The following is an 18,467-nucleotide window of genomic DNA, read 5'->3' on the forward strand; positions in this document are numbered from 1 at the left end:
TAATCGTTTACATTGTAACTATCTTGACTATACACACCTTCCCTGCCCTTCATCTTCTGCCAAGGAGGATCCTGGTAAACACTGGCGAGCTTGACAGCCACTCAGGGTCGCTTCCTCCTGACAGTTCCCTTGACAGCATCTATCCAGTTTGGACTAATTACCCCTCGAGTGATGTACTATGGAACAGTTGTGAATACGGAACAGTTGTGAATACGGAACAGTTGTGACTTTACTCCCCCCAAAACATCTGCCTAATGTGACGTGTATTAAATATCCGTGTATTAATAGGGGCCCTTGACGGCTGAGTGGACAGCACTCGGGATTCGTAGTCCTAAGGTTCCGAGTTCGATCCCCGGCGGAGGCGGAAACAAATAGGCAGAGTTTCTTTCACCTTGATGCCCCTGTTCACCTAGCAGTAAATAGGTACCTGGGAGTTAGACAGCTGCTACGGGCTGCTTCCTGAGGGGGGGCCTGGTCGAGGACCAAGTTGTATCTATTCAAGATAGATATTTACGCATTGAGATGAATAAGTCTCAGGGTTCTAGCTTGATAATATTCTGCATTTTTAAGAATATTGTTACGAATGTTGATACTCATCATTCATACCAATTATCTCATCTTTGTATTGCGGTTCTTCTTCTTGAGGTTATCTTGAGATGATTTGAGGTTATCTTGAGATGATTTGAGGTTATCTTGAGATGATTTCGGGGCTTTAGTGTCCCCGCGGGTAATTAATAATTAGAATTAGTGTCCTTTGTCACTCAATGTGGTCAGAGAAGAGGGAGGCGGCGCTCTCACGACCATAACCATGTCACAACCACGTCACAACCATGGTTGTTCTCATTAATCCTTGGTCACAGTTATGGACACTGTGACGATAATCTCCTTCAAGAGATTGAACCTGCTCTTCCCTCCAAAATACGTCGCTACAAATCTATATACAACTAATATGGAAGAAATATTCAACAACGACAACAACATCTCCAAGGTTTGCCAGAGAGCAAAACGTATGCAGCCAGGAACACCTGCTCCACCTCAAACCGCCAAACTACCTGTCTTGTCGCCTGCTCATCGCTAATTGGCTGCGGGTCCAGCTGCAACTGCACTCCACCCACCATACTACTTGATGTCTGGGGCCGCCACGACCTCAGTCCTCAGAATATCCCGTGCTTTCGACAAGTTAACACGTCTCGTTGGTAGACTAAGCCCCAGGCTTACGTGTACTAAGAGAGGTGGCAGCTTGAAGCCAATATTTCTGCACCTATTTACTTTGTTTGTAATACACTTGTTATTTGCTCACTTGTCTTAACGTAACTTTTCATTTTGCCATTTGATTATTCTTATTACTTTGATTGATTTTATTATACGAATTTGTATGTCCATTTTATTCATGTTTTGCTTTCTTTAACGTAATTAAAATTTCATTGTTAAAATTTACTTGTGTTTTGTGTGTCTTCTCCTTACCTTACCACAGACGAAGTTCCAGATTTTCTATTTTTTTTTCTATATGTGACGAGGCCATACCCCTAGCTTTTGAACAGCCGAACACCAAAGCGTTACCGTCACAACACACACACACTACTTTCTGGCAAGCGTGAGATGGTATAGTGTTCTCATCATGGTACCCCCTGGAGCCTTGACAACATGCTGTCTTCCCAGCTCACGTGTGGGCTACACATGTTCCCAGCACACAACTTCACTACGATGTTATCGACCATCTAATAACAAAGTTGTGTTTGATAACAAGTTGTACGATATTAGCCTGAACTTTCACCTTCCAAGTGTACACTGGTACTCTCTCTCTCCACCCAGCGAGGTGGGAGAGTCTCTCTCTCTCTCTCTCTCTCTCTCAAGTCGTTGCTATAATGCTCCTCATCACCTATAACAATAATAATGCTCATTAACATAACACATAGAGAGCAACTACCACCGCCCACAGGAAGACGGCAATGATCCCTCACATTAATATATAAATAATATATAAAGGGCCACAGGCGTGGGTGAGAACCCGACTTGTAGCCCATCTGCTGGTCGTGAGGAGCCACGTGGTCAACCGAACAAGGCAACCGACAAACTTGCAACATTTCAAGTGCACTTCGTACAGTCCCGACCGACAGCAGTAGCTGCAAAACTAAGACACAGTCCGCTCGTATCTTAAGTATTCAAGGCTTTCATGGACGCAGCAGTATTAATGGTACTAAGAGCAGTTGTGGAAGCTAGTGGTAATGATAAGTGGTTGTAGTTGTGGTGGTGACGGTAATAAATGTTGTAACGGGAATAAGCAGTAGAAGTTACAGTAGTATTAGCAAGTGCAGCAGCGGCAGCAGCATCAAAAGTCAGAGAAGCAGAACTAATACCTTTATCAGCAGCTGTGGTAGTAGTAACAGCAGCAGAATAATCAGTAAGAGCAGGAAAATAGTACCATGAGCAGCAGCAGTAGAAAGAAAAACCCGGAATACAAATACTGAACATGAACAGAAAAAAAGTAAGAAGCTAACAACAATGGCCTTGACAGGATGAACAACCCAGCGGGTTTTCTTCCTATTGGGGAGTGTTGTGTTGTACATGCTCCAATGGCGGTCTGTCCACTCACACGATGAGTGGCGCTGCCCAATAAACTCACCCCCTCGGGGCCAAACTTAAACTCAATAGAGTAAGCCCTACGAGGATAGCCAGGGACTCCACGATAGCCAGGGACTCCACGATAGCCAGGGACTCCACGATAGCCAGGGACTCCAGGATAGCCAGGGGCTCGGAACCAACTCTCCCCTTCACAACTGCATAGGTCATCAATTCCCCGGCCGAACCTTTCCGGAGTCACTAACCTCATTTCATCCCATCAAATACTAAAGGTTCGCTCGAGCTAGTGTACGCCGCCACCTCCCTGCCGGGGCTAACTTGGCGCCTTAATGTAGCCAGCAGGACTGCCGCTCTTGGAAGGGGGGGGGGGAGCGTGGAGGTGGGAAGGGGACCAGAGGGGTGGTGGAGGGGCACTGACGGATGGGAGGGGAGATGGGGCGAGGTGGGGAATAAGCGGTGCAGGTGAGGGAAGAGGCTAACGCTTGGAACGAATCGAGGAGAATAGGTTTCGACAGAGGGGATGGTGGGGAAGGGACAGTGGGAAGAAAGAGTAGTGGGAGGTGGGACAGGGAAAGGGGAAAGGGTGGATGGGTTGCATGGAAGGGGAAAGAGCGAAAAGTTGTTTTGTTGTTATAGATTCAGCTACTCGTAACAAGTTCCAAGTAGCACGGGCTATGGTGAGCCCGTAACTTACCTGGCACAGGAGCGGTGCTGGGAGCGAAGAGGCAGATGTAAATCGATCCCTTCCCAAAAATGCATAATGCCAGCGAATATATGATAATTGAGACAATAAACCTGCAACAGGTAATAAAAGTTATGGAACACAATGATAAGTCTCGGGATACGTGCGCCGTAAAGTCTCAAGCAAATTGTTTGCTTTCATGCCCAACCACTTTGAGATGGACGGTAGAACGACGGTCTCGCTTCATGCAAGTCGGCGTTCAATCCCCGAGACCGTCGAATGATTGGACACCATTTCTAACACCCCCCCCCCCCCCCCCCCCCGTCCCATCCTAAATCCTTATCCTGACCCCTTCCAAGTGCTACATAGTCGTAATGGCTTGGCGTTTTTCCTTGATAATTATTTGACAAGGTTTTCTACTTTGTCCCACTTTCTTATTTGGATTTTTTTTTTTTTTTTTTTTTTTTTTGCAAAACACTCTTTCTTCAGCGACACGCAAACCTGTTTACAATTATTTACTGCAGGTTTCTTCTATTCCCTTTGATTCACGGCTGTCTACTTTAACAACGTATTAACGATTAATGTTAAAAATAAAAAATCCACGACGGCTTTTATGTACTGGCTGCTTTTTTTCCCCGTTGTACATTCATCAAGTCTAAAAACAGGAGCCATTGGCAGATTCTGTGCACACAAATACTAGTCTAAAAATTAAACGATTCACTAAACTTGGTGAACGATGAGCTCAATCACCATAATATGGTCTTTCATGAAACCAATTTTGAGTATAAGCTAAATTTGTTTCCAGGTCATTTTATCTGAATACATTTCAAAACTCTGTGCATGTATCAGTCTGACCTTATTAAACAAGTACTATACTCTGCATTAAAATATCATAAATGACCGGAGCCTAATATAATCACAGCGCTGTTTAACGGAAAATTGCGGGTTTTCGTTAAATTGTCATCAATGAGCCCCAGACTTTACAGCCTCCCCCAGCAATACCATCAATGAGCCCCAGGCTTTAAATAATGAGCCCCAGACTTTCCAGCCTCCCCCAGCAATACCATCAATGAGCCCCACAGACTTTCCAGCCTTCCCCCAGCAATATCATCAATGAGCCCCACAGACTTTATAGCCTTCCCCCAGCAATACCATCAATGAGCCCCAGGCTTTAAATAATGAGCCCCAGACTTTCCAGCCTCCCCCAGCAATACCATCAATGAGCCCCACAGACTTTCCAGCCTTCCCCCAGCAATATCATCAATGAGCCCCACAGACTTTATAGCCTTCCCCCAGCAATACCATCAATGAGCCCCAGGCTTTAAATAATGAGCCCCCCAGACTTTCCAACCTCCCCCAGCAATATCATCAATGAGCCCCACAGACTTTACAGCCTCCCCCCAGCAATACCATCAATGAGCCCCACAGACTTTATAGCCTTCCCCCAGCAATACCATCAATGAGCCCCAGGCTTTAAATAATGAGCCCCCCAGACTTTCCAGCCTCCCCCAGCAATATCATCAATGAGCCCCACAGACTTTCCAGCCTCCCCCAGCAATATCATCAATGAGCCCCACAGACTTTCCAGCCTCCCCCAGCAATATCATCAATGAGCCCCACAGACTTTCCAGCCTCCCCCAGCAATATCATCAATGAGCCCCACAGACTTTCCAGCCTCCCCCAGCAATATCATCAATGAGCCCCACAGACTTTACAGCCTCCCCCAGAAATATCATCAATGAGCCCCACAGACTTTACAGCCTCCCCCAGCAATACCATCAATGAGCCCCAGAGACTTTATAGAGCAGGGGTCATAGAGGAGAGGGCCGGGGCGCGGAAGTGAATGCAGCTGTTCTACTCACAAAATGTTTCCTTGAAGCCTTGAGGGTTGACTGCCGGCCTGGGTACGCCAATCTGGTATTGGGGGAGATGTTTTCCAAGACGCTCGCCTGGGCCCAATTCGACTAGTATCAGGAAGTGGTTTTCAGGTACAAGCAGCCGAAAACACATAAATAAAATAGGATACGTTCCAGAGGTCTGGCCAACAGACTAGTCCCAGAGTTGGCAGGCTTGAGTTAACAGGGCCAACAGACTAGTCCCGGAGTTGGCATTCTTGAGTTAACAGGAAGTACTCAAGGAATTCATCACATCCCTTCCAGAGGTCCGGCCAACAGACTAGTCCCGGAGTTAGCAGGCTTGAGTTTACAGGAAGTACTCAAGGAATTCATCACATCCCTGAAGAGAAAACAATAGGGGGAAAACAAAGATGTTCGACCTCTTGAGTTGCCACAAGGGATAGAAAATGGTATACTAAAATTACACTCAGAGATCACGCTAACGTGATGCATCAAATGAACAAATCCACAAGGGGCCGTGACGAGGATTCGAACCTGCGTCCGGGAGCATCCGGTGAACTAAAACACCCGAACGTAACTTAACTTAACCGAACGGCCCAAAACGTGGTTGTTTGTGACCCGTCATGATTTATAGGACACTTTATTTTGTCCGCTGGGGGGAACTTTGACGTCAATATGCGATGTATTATTCGAGAGGACACATTGGATATAAATATCTCAGCGGAAACAAATGGGCAGAGTTTCTTTCACTCCTGACGCCCCTGTTCACCCAACAGTAAATAGGTAACTGGGAGTTAGACACGGGAGTTAGAAGGGGAACACGCACAAGGGGACACAGGTGGAAAATGAGTGCCCAAATGAGCCGCAGAGATATTAGAAAGAACTTTTTTTAGTGTCAGAGTGGTTGACAAATGGAATGCATTAGGAAGTGATGTGGTGGAGGCTGACTCCATACACAGTTTCAAGTGTAGATATGATAGAGCCCAATAGGCTCAGGAACCTGTACACCTGTTGATTGACGGTTGAGAGGCGGGACCGAAGAGCCAGAGCTCAACCCCCGCAAGCACAATTAGGTGAGTACATGAAGTAATCTGATGGAGGCAGACTCCATACACAGTTTCAAAGATAGATATGATCGAGCCCAATCGGCTCAAAAGCCTGTACACCAGTTGATTAATGGTTGAGAGGCGGGACTAAAAAGCCCGATGCTCAATCCAGGGATGCTCAATAAGGGGGGAGAGTACAGATGATGAAGATTTTTCAAGAGCGACCTTTTTGAAGTCTGCCTCAAGAGGGCGGACACGCAACAGTAATGAAAGCGAATCAAAATATAGGACGAAGGACGCAGGTTCCAAGGCCCGGCTGGAAAACAAAACAACACACTCCTTCACTAAAGCGCCTAGAACTTCCTGAAAACTCTCCACACAAAGCACTTCAATCGCCATAAAAACAAAAAGTAGTTGGACGCATTGCCAAGCACTTCTCACGTATATAAAAAACATGCAGCAATACCAATCAAAATCAAAGTAAATATGTAACTCATCACAACCTATATCCTGAAATATAACTTGAAACGCAATTAAAATATATATATATATTAAAAACAAAAATATGGTATACACCGACTCCATTGAACTGGCTAAGGTTTAATTAAATACGAAGGTCTTGTGTATCAAAAGGCCACTCTGCCACATCCTTGGGGCCAGGCTCAGAGACCCTCTAACTGGCATTTGCAAGTCATCCAGGCGGAGATGTGATCCACCTTCCCCCCCTCCCCCCCCCCCCCATCAGCCCCTTCACCCCCTCCTTCAGCAGATCCTCTAGCCTGCATGCGCCGAATTCCTGATCCTCTTTGAGATATATATCCTCTACTTCCCAAGTGTTGCAATAATATTGCCGGATATAAATCATTTTATGGCTTTTCTGAGGAAGATAATATTCTTAAGACGTTATCTGGAAGTAAAGGTTCCGCCAGGGCGTCTCCGAACGGGTGGTTCTTTCCCCTCGACGGCATTTGATAAGAGAGTCGACCCCTGCCGGTGTGTTATTTAGTCAGGTCATTTATTTATAAAATGCCCTAAGAGGCAATTTACGTCTTAAGAATAAGGGAAATTGCAAAAGGGAAATGGCTTATTGGTCCAAACGAGGCAGCTAATATTTATATCCACCCAAATTCATTCATATATATTTATATATATATATATATATATATATATATATATATATATATATATATAAATATATATATATAAATATAAATATAAATATAAATAAAAAAAAAAATATATATATATATATATATATAATAAAAATATATAAATATAAATATAAATAACAATAAATATATAAATATATATATATATACATTGGCAAATGATGCAAAAAACAGTAACATTTGCAAATTTGCAATGTTAAAAAAAACTGAAATCAATTCAGAACACACTATATCCCGACAAAGTCATGTTAAACAATGTCGAGATATGAGCAGATGTAATACCAATAGTTACCACATATCACACCTTGGACAATGTTGAAACTGCGAAGTGTGAATACGAGAAAGGTCTAAGAGTCATGCTCGGTAATGAACTTAAGCAAAAAAAGAAAATTAATTTTTATATGTACAGAATAAATGCCAGCAAAACCTAGGATAATACTTCCAGTATCACTAACAACAAGTCTAACATTGTTCTTCCGTTGTATCTTGCCCTTTGTTAGGCTACATTTACATGATGAAGTTCAGTGCTGGCTTCCGTATAATGCGCAATAGATAACTTGAGAGTTATTTGCCAATTTATAACTTGCTTGGGAGATTTAAAGAAAGATATTACAGCCTTTAAAATCAACTGGCAAGGGATATCTTTGCTTGAGATGCAATGTGAGATATCTTACTTGATATACAACGTGAGATATCTTGCTAGTAAGTCGGTGGAAAAAAAGAAATACTGTACATAGCTAAGGTGTAAAGTTTTGATTAATTTTTTTATTGTTGCCGCTGGAGGCGGCTAGTTCATTGTGCACCCCATACCCATTTTGTGAGCGGTAGCGCAAAAAACATTACAGAGGGCATAAAAGATCTTTATCAGACCTCATCTTATATTATTACATAAACAATTTCATCTATCCTTCACACCTTATAGTTACAATGTCAGCTAGTTACAGAGAAAGTGCTATTTCAAGAGCTATATATTTACAGTAAGTCACTATACATTAATGGTAGGTCTTATCGCTAATACATAATAGTTTGATCAATGGAGATAGCCATTGAGGATAAGATTCCTTTATCATTATAGCTGCAAGTGCTTTGACCCTGCGCGAGTGTTACCAACCTGTTTCCCATCAACCCTTAATTAACTGCCAATTCCGGAACACGGACTAAAGTCTGTCTGACCCAAAACATAAAGTGGCAGAATAATATCAGATCATTGATAAAGGTTAAATGATCAGGTCCGTTTAAATTGGCCTGTCATCATGCATAGGGGCTATATGGCACAATGTCATCATGCATAGGGTTGTATGGCACAATGATATCATGCATAGGGTTGTATGGCACAATGTCATCATGCATAGGGTCTGTATGGCACAATGATATCATGCATAGGGTTGTATGATACCATGTCATCATGTCAAAAATATACATAGCTTACAATTACCGGTGAGACATGAGAAAATGAGTAGGAGCAGTGAAGAGGATTCGAACCCATGCTCTGGGTAACTCCCAAGCACACGCCTAAGACCCCTACACCACGACCCGGTCCAATGAATGCAATCTGGGAGTCTACTGAATCCTCTAGGGGTTCCTGAGGCCTTCACTGAAGCCTAACCAGAGTTTTATACTCTGTCCCCCCCTCCCCGCCCCCCTGCACTCTGGCTTGTAGTCTAGGAATTCTACTTCCAACGCCTCTCTTTTAAATACACAAACGAACTACAGTAACCGGTGAAACATATTGACCACACTAACATAAAAAAATGAAAGATGAATACAATTTGAAGGCGAACTTGCATAAACAGCTGAGGGAGGTCACTAATATTTGCGTCTGGAATGATTTATGTCCGATTTATGCGTAGTTATTATTAAGCAATCACGGTATACAGTAATAACATTTTAATGGGCATATAAATATACAGATTTAGTGCCGACACTAATTGAGAACCTTGAGGATGTATTCCCCCTAGGAATGGAAATATGTATCTTACCTAATGGGGAACTTTAGGCTGTATTTAGCACAAGGGAGAGGGGGGGGAGGGGGGGGGAAGAAGAGAGCATTGTGTGGGTATGATTGTCCTTGTAGTACTCACAAGAATTACTCCATCATCACCAGGTGTATTGATCATGTCGCCACAATTTGTATTTTCGTTATATTAAGTAGTGCAATTATCAAGTATTAGTTTCCTAATACTTTTATGTTCCCCTCTGTCATGCACTGTGACCACACCCACCCACTACACCCAAGCCACATCATTGAGCCTGGTATACTGGGGGACATCCTCACCAACCGTGGACATCTTCAAGAGAAAAGTGGACTGTTTTCTAAGAGAAGTTCCGGATCAGCCGGGCTGTGGTGGGTATGTGGGCCTGCGGGCCGCTCCAAGCAACAGCCTAGTGGACCAAACTCTCACAAGCCAAGCCTGGCCTCGGGCCGGGCTTGGGGAGTAGAAGAACTCCCAGAACCCCATCAACCAGGTATCAACCATTCATTCCAATATGCTTGCCCATTTTAAAGAATGAAGAACGGGATTTTTGCTCACTCTGCATCTCTCGTGAATCAACACCTTGCCTTGCGTATAATAGGGAACAGAAAGTTACATGGAGAGATTTCGTAAATTGAAACATGTATAATATCTGAAGCAGTAGATTGTAGCCTCATGAAATATATGTGTGCGGTTCAATCTACAATTTAAGAGATAATCTCATACTCTACATCCTATGTGGCAGTGAATATAAGCATCACCATCAATCTAATATAACCTAATTCAATTACTCCGTTTAGTACATTAATATAGAATATTAAACTTGTATAGTACATTTTCTCTGTGATTATTTCAGCCGTCTGTTTGAACAGGGAATTTCTTATGAAGATATAATATTGTGATTATAGTTTTTTTTTTATATAGGTTTGATTATATATAGGTGACTATAGGTTTGTAGTTATATGTTTGCAAGTACTTTTGATTTGATAAATATGTATCAAAATAATAATAATCTTGAATTATTTTTTTTTGGCGGGGGACCGTTCGTCACATAAGTCTAATAAATATGTTAAACTAATTGGGATCAATGTACGAGTAGAGGTGAATAACCAGAAGAGCAAGAACGAAACAATTGGATCCATTTGTTGAGTAGAAATAGGGAAATAGATGCATTTGTTGAGTAGAAATAGGGAAATAGATGCATTTGTTGAGTAGAAATACGGAAATAGATGCATTTGTTGAGTAGAAATAGGGAAATAGATGCATTTGTTGAGTAGAAATAGGGAAATAGATGCATTTGTTGAGTAGAAATACGGAAATAGATGCATTTGTTGAGTAGAAATACGGAAATAGATGCATTTGTTGAGTAGAAATAGGGAAATAGATGCATTTGTTGAGTAGAAATAGGGAAATAGATGCATTTGTTAAGTAGAAATAGGGAAATAGATGCATTTGTTGAGTAGAAATAGGGAAATAGATGCATTTGTTGAGTAGAAATACGGAAATAGATGCATTTGTTGAGTATAAATAGGGAAATAGATCCATTTGTTGAGTAGAAATAGGGGAAACTGCGGGAATAGAGAAATATGGATACACAGTAATGAAATAAATCCTAAAACTAAACGAATATTTGACTAAAGGAAATAATTTTAAATACAAAAATACCGAATTTAAACAAAAAAAAATAAGTGAATAAATCATTCATAATTAGGCTCAGCTTTGCTTCATTTTAACGAAATGGTCAATATTTCTACCTTCACAACTCTGTTTTTCACTACATTCCATTCTCTTCACTATATTGATCACTATAGAAGCATTAAAACCAAGACTTATTAGTAAAAAAAAAAATCCCTATTTTTATAATAAAGTTCCCAACTGCTTCATATCTGAAAAATCACTTACGGGATTATTTTTAAATCGCGACTTACTACTAAATCTTATTAATTATCAAAATATTAATATCTTCACTAGCTGAATATATATTTCGCTTAATATAGATAACCAACACGATTATTTCACGTGAATAATGGACTTTATTCTTAATACTTAAATCACTCATTACTTAACAGATACTCCTGAATATCGTGAGGGAGGAATGGGGGGAAGGTGAGTTTGACTAGTATGAGGCGAGAGTGAGTCAATATGAGGGGGGGGGGAGGAAGATGAGTTAGGAAGCTAATCATCTGGGGCCAGATTCACGAAAGTATTTACGAACCTGTACATCTTTTCTCAATCTTTGGCGGCTTTGTTTACAATTATTAAACAGTTAATGAGTTCCGAAGCATCAGGAGGCTGTTTATAACAATAACAACAGTTGATTGGCAAGTTTTCATGCTTGTTAACTGTTTAATAAATGTAACCAAAGCCGTCAAAGATTGAGAAAAGATGTACACGTTCGTAAGTGCTTGCGTAACTGCTTCGTGAATCTGGCCCCTGGCAGCTATATAATGGCTCGCTGCCTCCATAAGGTTTTCTGAATATCCACAAATAAGCGGAATATACCTCTTGGTGAATATGTCTCACGGTATATATATATATATATATATATATATATATATGTATACCTCTCGGTGTGTATATATATATCCTTGCTATGTATATACTCTGGGCAGGGACATTTGTAACCAAACATGAGGGTGGAGCAACAGCAAGGGTCGTCGAGTGCTCTCCAGACTCCCGTCAAGCTCGACCAATGAATACTCTGCCAAAGGTTACTGCCCCGATCTGATTGGCTTAGCAACCAGCTCGTCCCACAGTAAAAGACAGCTTCTCAATGGCGTCACGTGAATGGGAGCTATTAATTAAGGCACCAACCACAAAATAAAGACATATATCGTTTCGCAGATGCCGTATAGGCCATATATGTTTCATAGGGGGGGCGGGGGGAAGGTATTCGACCCTATAGCACTGACTCGCATCAATTAAATAGGACCGATAAAGGCGTATATTCCGGGGGTATTGAGGACAGATGATTGTATCTACAAAATATATATCTTAATATATCAGAACTCACCAAGAGAATCCTATATTAGTCAGGCATAATATAGTCTTTGACTTTAGCATGGTGTGCGGCGGCTCCCGTCTGGGTAGCCTAGCTCCTAGCAGCAGCTAGGCTACTGCCAGGCTACTACCAGGAAGTATTCACCTCTTACTCTCGTTCACTGAATAACATTCATGTTCCTCTAGCTTGCTGAGTTACGACCATGTGTGTGTCACCTTCTACGCTGGTGGTGGTGAGTGGAAAAACAAATTTGAAATACAGCAGTTTAACAGCTAATTGGAATTTATTGTCCTGTTGCTATGGGTGGATTGTGGGGGGGGGGGGGTGTTTATTGCTGTGGGTGGTGTAGTCACCTAGTTCAGCTTGCAGGGGTTGAGCTTCGGTTCTTTGGTTCCGCCTCTCAATTGTCAATCAACTGATGTACAGATTCTGGAGGTTATTGGGCTTTATCATATATATACATTTGAAACTGTGTATGGAATCAGCCTCCACTAAATCACTCCCTAATGCATTCCATTTGTTAACTACCCTGACACACACAAAAAAAATATTTTGAATGTCTCTGTGGTTCATTTGAGTACTTGTTTTTCACCTGTGACCACTTGTTAGTGTTCCGCCCATGCTAAATTGTTTGTCTTTGTCCACCCTGTCAATTCCTCTTGGAATTTTGTAGGTGGTGATCATGTCTCTCCTAACTCTTCTGTCTTCCATGGACGTGAGATTTAATTTCCGTTGGCTTTCGAAGTCTAGGACTAAATTGGTGGCATACCTTTGAAACTTTTCTAATTTCGTCTTATTTAACTAGGTATGGACTCCAAGCTGAAGCTGCGTATTTCAGGATTGGTCTGACATATGTGGTATACAGGGTTGTGAATGATTACTTCCACAATTTCTATGCAATTGTTATGTGTGGCCTTTATTGATGAGGACGAGCTGAGCGACTCACAACTGATTACGTCCGAACATTTCTTGAATGTTCGGATGAATTTCACTCACTTCCCGTGTCCGAATCGCACCTCTCTAGGAGCTGCAGCCAACGCCCGTCCTCATCAACAAAGGCCAAATGCCCGTTAATCCATCCAACTGATGACGCTTAAACATTTATGGAACAGTGCTTTGCTCACGACCTTTGTTCGAATCGCAACGGTATACAGTATTCCTGTACCCAGTAATCCCGCCGCTCTAATACCCAGTAATCCCACCCAAGTACTCAGTAATCCCACCCAAGTACTCAGTAATCCCAACCCAGTAATCAGTAAATCCGTAACCTGAATCCAGTAATCTAACCCAATACCCCTGTAATCCCGCCATTATAACATTGGCCATATAAAACTCGCCACATAATACTCTCCATACAATAACTGCCACATAATACTCGCTATTGACACACGTCACACACAGCTCCGCTCCTGTGCCAGGTAAGTCCGTCCACTACGGGCTCACCATAGCCTGTGCTACTTGGAACTTGATCCGAGTAAACAAATCCACAAGGGCCGTAACGAGGATTCGATGACGAGGATTCGGCCCTTGTGGATTTGTTCATTTGATGCATCACGTTAGTGTGATCTCTGTGTGTGTTGATCCGAGTAGCTGAATCTACAACAACAACAACATACTCGCCATGACAGAGTACACTTGAAGGGAGACCATTAGGAGGTAAGCACACTGACCAAAGCTCCGGGGGCCAGATTCACGAAAGCACTTACGAACGTGTACAACTTTCCTCAATCTTTGACGCCTTTGGTTACATTTATTAAACAGTTTACAAGCATGAAAACTTCCCAATCAACTGTCGTTATTGTTATAAACAGCCTCCTGGTGTTTTCGGAGCTCATTAACTGTTTAATGATTGGAAACAAAGCCGCTAAAGATTGAGAAAAGATGTACACGTTCGTAAGTGCTTGCGTAACTGCTTTAGTGAATCTGGCTCCGGGAGTGTTACAGGAGATGTGTGTACAAGATGACAGAACTCCTGGTCTAGTCCACAATTCAACTATGTAATTATGTCATCGAATCTGGTATATTGGAAGACATCCTAACAATTTATCCTTGTCTATATTACTACTTTCAGCTCCGTCTCTTATGAATTCATGCCTGTCTTGTACGAGAGTAAGCACTAATTAGTTGCATCTACAAATATCAAATATTGTAGCCTCATGAAATATATGTCTGTTTAAATCTACACTTTATAGCTATTATCTCAAGTATGATCCTGTGTGTGGGAGTGAATATAAGCAGCATCCTCACTGCAATAAGACCTGGTTGAATTACTCAGATTAGGCAAAATAGTATACTAATTTTGTCAGTAAAGATGCTGTGAATAATACACCTCCCAAATCACACCAGAAGATGTGGGGGTAGACATAATGACAGCGCCAGAAGCTCAATTCAACAAAATAACATTAGCAGTGTATGAAAATCAAGTAATCAGGAATCTGGACAAAGAAGTCTTCACGGTTTCATACACTACGTGAGACTAGCGAAGGAATATGCAGCGCCTGTATGGAAACCCATACAAAGAAAAAGAGGTAAAACAGGAAAAGATCAGAGGCTTGTAGTGAGACGTTTCTTGTAACAGAAAGGGGTTAAAGATTTAAGGAGGATGTGAAGATCTAAGAAGCTTGATCTTACATGCCTGAAGACACGAACACATACGAGGAAACACAACTACCAAGCACATCAGAGGTCACGACCTCTCCGTGGGGTGCAGTCGCACCTCCACAGATCTCCAGTATCAGCTCTTGATACTGGTAATGACTCCAAAGGGCCACCACTTACGGGCTATTCATGCCCGTGCCACCTTTTGGGTGGCTTAATCTTCATCAATCAATCAATCAATCCAAGCACCCATGTGTTATCAACACGACCGCTGGGCTAATACAACGTTAAGTAATCAACGGACCAAATACAACGATCTATGAAAAGGTTCGGCATTCACAAATATCCAGAAGATGAAGATTAAGCCACCCAAGAGGTGGCACGGGCATGAATAGCCCGTAAGCCAAATATCCGCCTTTTCAAGGCATTTATTGGTTAGGTCTGGGGAGTGTCTTGGGGACCTCCACCTCTGCCAACTCAAGAAAAAAGGGACTGGTATAACAAAACACGTTTACCAACCTGAAATGCTTGGCCTTCAAAGGCGTTACCACATCCGGATGATGACTTCTCAAGACCAAGAATTAACGTCTCCTGCAAAAAAAAAGAAAAAAATGTATCAGAGTCTAATTATACAGAAACACAAGGAACATACTAATTATACAGAAACACAAGGAACATACTAATTATACAGAAACACAAGGACCATACTAATTATACAGAAACACAAGGAACATACTAATTATACAGAAACACAATTATACAGAAACACAATTATACAGAAACACACACAACATGGTAGTTATAGAGTGACTTTGACATCACATGACATCATAATATACGGCATCAGCCTCACTTTTGTTTACGGCTGATGCTTCACAGAAACTTTAAGTGATCAAACCAATTACAGGTAAACTCTTAGATAGTATGTTACCAATTACAGGTAAACTCTAAGATAGTATGTTACCAATTACAGGTAAACTCTAAGATAGTATGTTACCAATTACAGGTAAACTCTTAGATAGTATGTTACCAATTACAGGTAAACTCTAAGATAGTATGTTACCAATTACAGGTAAACTCTAAGATAATATGTTAGCAATTACAGATAAACTATAGGATGATATGCAACCAATTACAGGTAAACTATATGATAAACTACAGAGTAGCAATCAACCTCCTTTGAAGAGAGGGGGGAACCTTATCCCCCCCTCTCCCCACTCCCTAAACATCCCCTCCCCCCCCCTTTCCCCTCCTCCCTAAAAATCTCCCACCCCCCCACATACCTCCCCCACCTTCCCCTTCCTAAACATCCAGAGTGACCTTTGTCCCTGATGACAAAATCGTATTTAGCGATGTTTTTCCAGCGAGTAGCCTAGCGGCCCCAACACTTACTAATTAACACTTCCATAATTTATGAGCTAATTTTTCCCACTGTGCTTGTGTCACCGAGGCGCTGGTTATGTTGTGACTCTCGGGGGAAACAAAAAAAAATATATACAGGATGAACAACCCAGCGGGTTTTCTTCCTATTGGGGAGTATTGTACATTCTGCTATGGCGGTATGTTCACTTACAAGATGAGTGGCGCTGCCCAATAAACTCGCCCCTCGGGGCAAAATTTAAAAATGGACATAAACAAGGAAAAGGATTTTCAAAGCAAAATATAAAGCAGCCCCCCCCCAAAAAAAAACATTTTGGAGCCGCGTGATTTTTAGAAAAACCTCCAAACTCATTAAAAACTGGAAATTCAAATCTTTTGCAGCTTTCAGAAAACGCGCTCTCTTATCATTTTATTTCGAAACTGAAGGCTTAAATCGTATTACGGACCTACTCCAAATATCGCACATGAAATACATGAACATTTTCTCCATTTTTTACATTCGCATAAAACTCTTGTCTATATGTTAATCAACCCAAAAAATATGATAATTTAGCAACCCTTTCCTCTTGTTTAAATAGTACTATTTGTAACTATGTGAATCATGGGATATGCGATCCATCGGATATGTGAACCATCGGATATGCGATCCATCAGACATCTACAGTAGTGACGCCATGGATCTGAGTGGCGCCTGGCCACGCTATCATGATCAGGACGTGTCTAGGCCACATTAGATGGTCAGGGGGCCACCCTGGAGGGTTCTTGGGGCCCCTACTATGGTCAGGGGCCATCTTGGAGGGCTCCTGGGGCCCCTTACCATGTTCAGGAGCCACCCTGGAGGGGCTCCTGGGGCCCCTACTATGGTCAGGGTCCATCCTGGAGGGCTCCTGGGGCCCCTACTATGGTCAGGGGCCACCCTGGAGGGCTCCTGGGGCCCCTACTATGGTCAGGGGCCACCCTGGAGGGCTCCTCAAGCCTCAAAACCAAACATCAAATCTTGCAAGTGAGCACGAGAAGCAAGCCTAACAATTGTTCTTCCTCTCTTCCCTTCATTTATCTACCTTCTCTTTCCCCCCTTCCTCGAAAGCAATGACAAAATTAATCCCAGGAATTAGAAACCTCCCTTATGAAAATATATATATAACAGGGTCAATTTACATACTCCAAAACAAAAAAAAGAAGATTAGGGGAGGTGACATGATTGAAGTATATAAGTGGATGGGAAGGATATTACAAAAGGGGGAGAGATAAGTTAGGTTTTACATATTTTAACGCAAACGAGAACGTGCAACAGTGGATATTAGCTGGCGAAGTTTAGATTCAGGAAAGACCTGGGTAAATACAGGGCAGGAAACAGTTGATTTATGGAGCAAATTACCGGGTAATAATAATAATAGTCGTGGATCGCTGCTTTCTTCCAAGCAGCGATCCACGACTATTATTATATATATATATATATATATATATATATATATATATATATATATATATATATATATATATATATATATATATATATATATATTGTGACGGGAAAGTGTTGGAGTGTTGATGTTCGGCAGTCCTCCAATGGCAGGTGTCAAAGCCTGGTCACACTTAAAACAAAAAGATAGACTGCTTGCCTGTTGTCTGTGGTAAGTGAGAGGGAGGAACACGTAAAACACAAAGTATGAACAATGAAACTTTAATATATTTACTTTAAACATAAATGAAAATAAAGACAAATCTCGTGGGAATTAAAAGTTCAATTAAAAAAAAGACAATGTGAGTCACAATAGTACAAAAGTGAAATGTTAAAATGGTGCTGAGAATATCGGCTATGGCTGAAACCTCCCTTCGTATAGGAGCCAATGAGCTAGTATGCCAGAGAGAGATGTCAACTCTAAGAGCACAAAGAATATTCTGAAGTTGATAGGTGGTCAGGGATCCGACGTCGACTCAGGTAGATGGCGCGGAGGTGCAGTGTGCAGGTGCGCGGTCGGCGAGTCACCAATTAGGAGCAGGCAGGCTGGAATGAGTAGTTTGCTGGTGGACGACAAGCCGACGTAGGGGGTGAGTGTGGAGTAGGGGGTTTCTTCGGTACGTTTTGCCTCTTGGTCAAAACATTTTGTGCTACCGGTGACGTATCTTGAATGTAGCATCTTATACTTGTATAATTGGACGTAACTTGAGGTAGGAAAGA

At 42.0% G+C, this 18,467-nt stretch overlaps 1 protein-coding gene across 1 annotated transcript in view; it reads right to left on the minus strand.

Annotated features, from left to right (window-relative positions):
- The window catches only part of LOC123757574 (FMRFamide receptor), a 687,359-nt gene that overhangs the window by 496,448 nt on the left and 172,444 nt on the right, over positions 1-18,467 (minus strand). The window contains 1 exon segment of the mRNA XM_069327162.1: positions 15,425-15,496. The gene's annotated coding sequence lies outside the window, so the exon portion shown is untranslated.

The sequence above is a fragment of the Procambarus clarkii genome, chromosome 19 (genome assembly GCF_040958095.1).
Source record: "Procambarus clarkii isolate CNS0578487 chromosome 19, FALCON_Pclarkii_2.0, whole genome shotgun sequence".
NCBI lineage: Eukaryota > Metazoa > Arthropoda > Malacostraca > Decapoda > Cambaridae > Procambarus > Procambarus clarkii.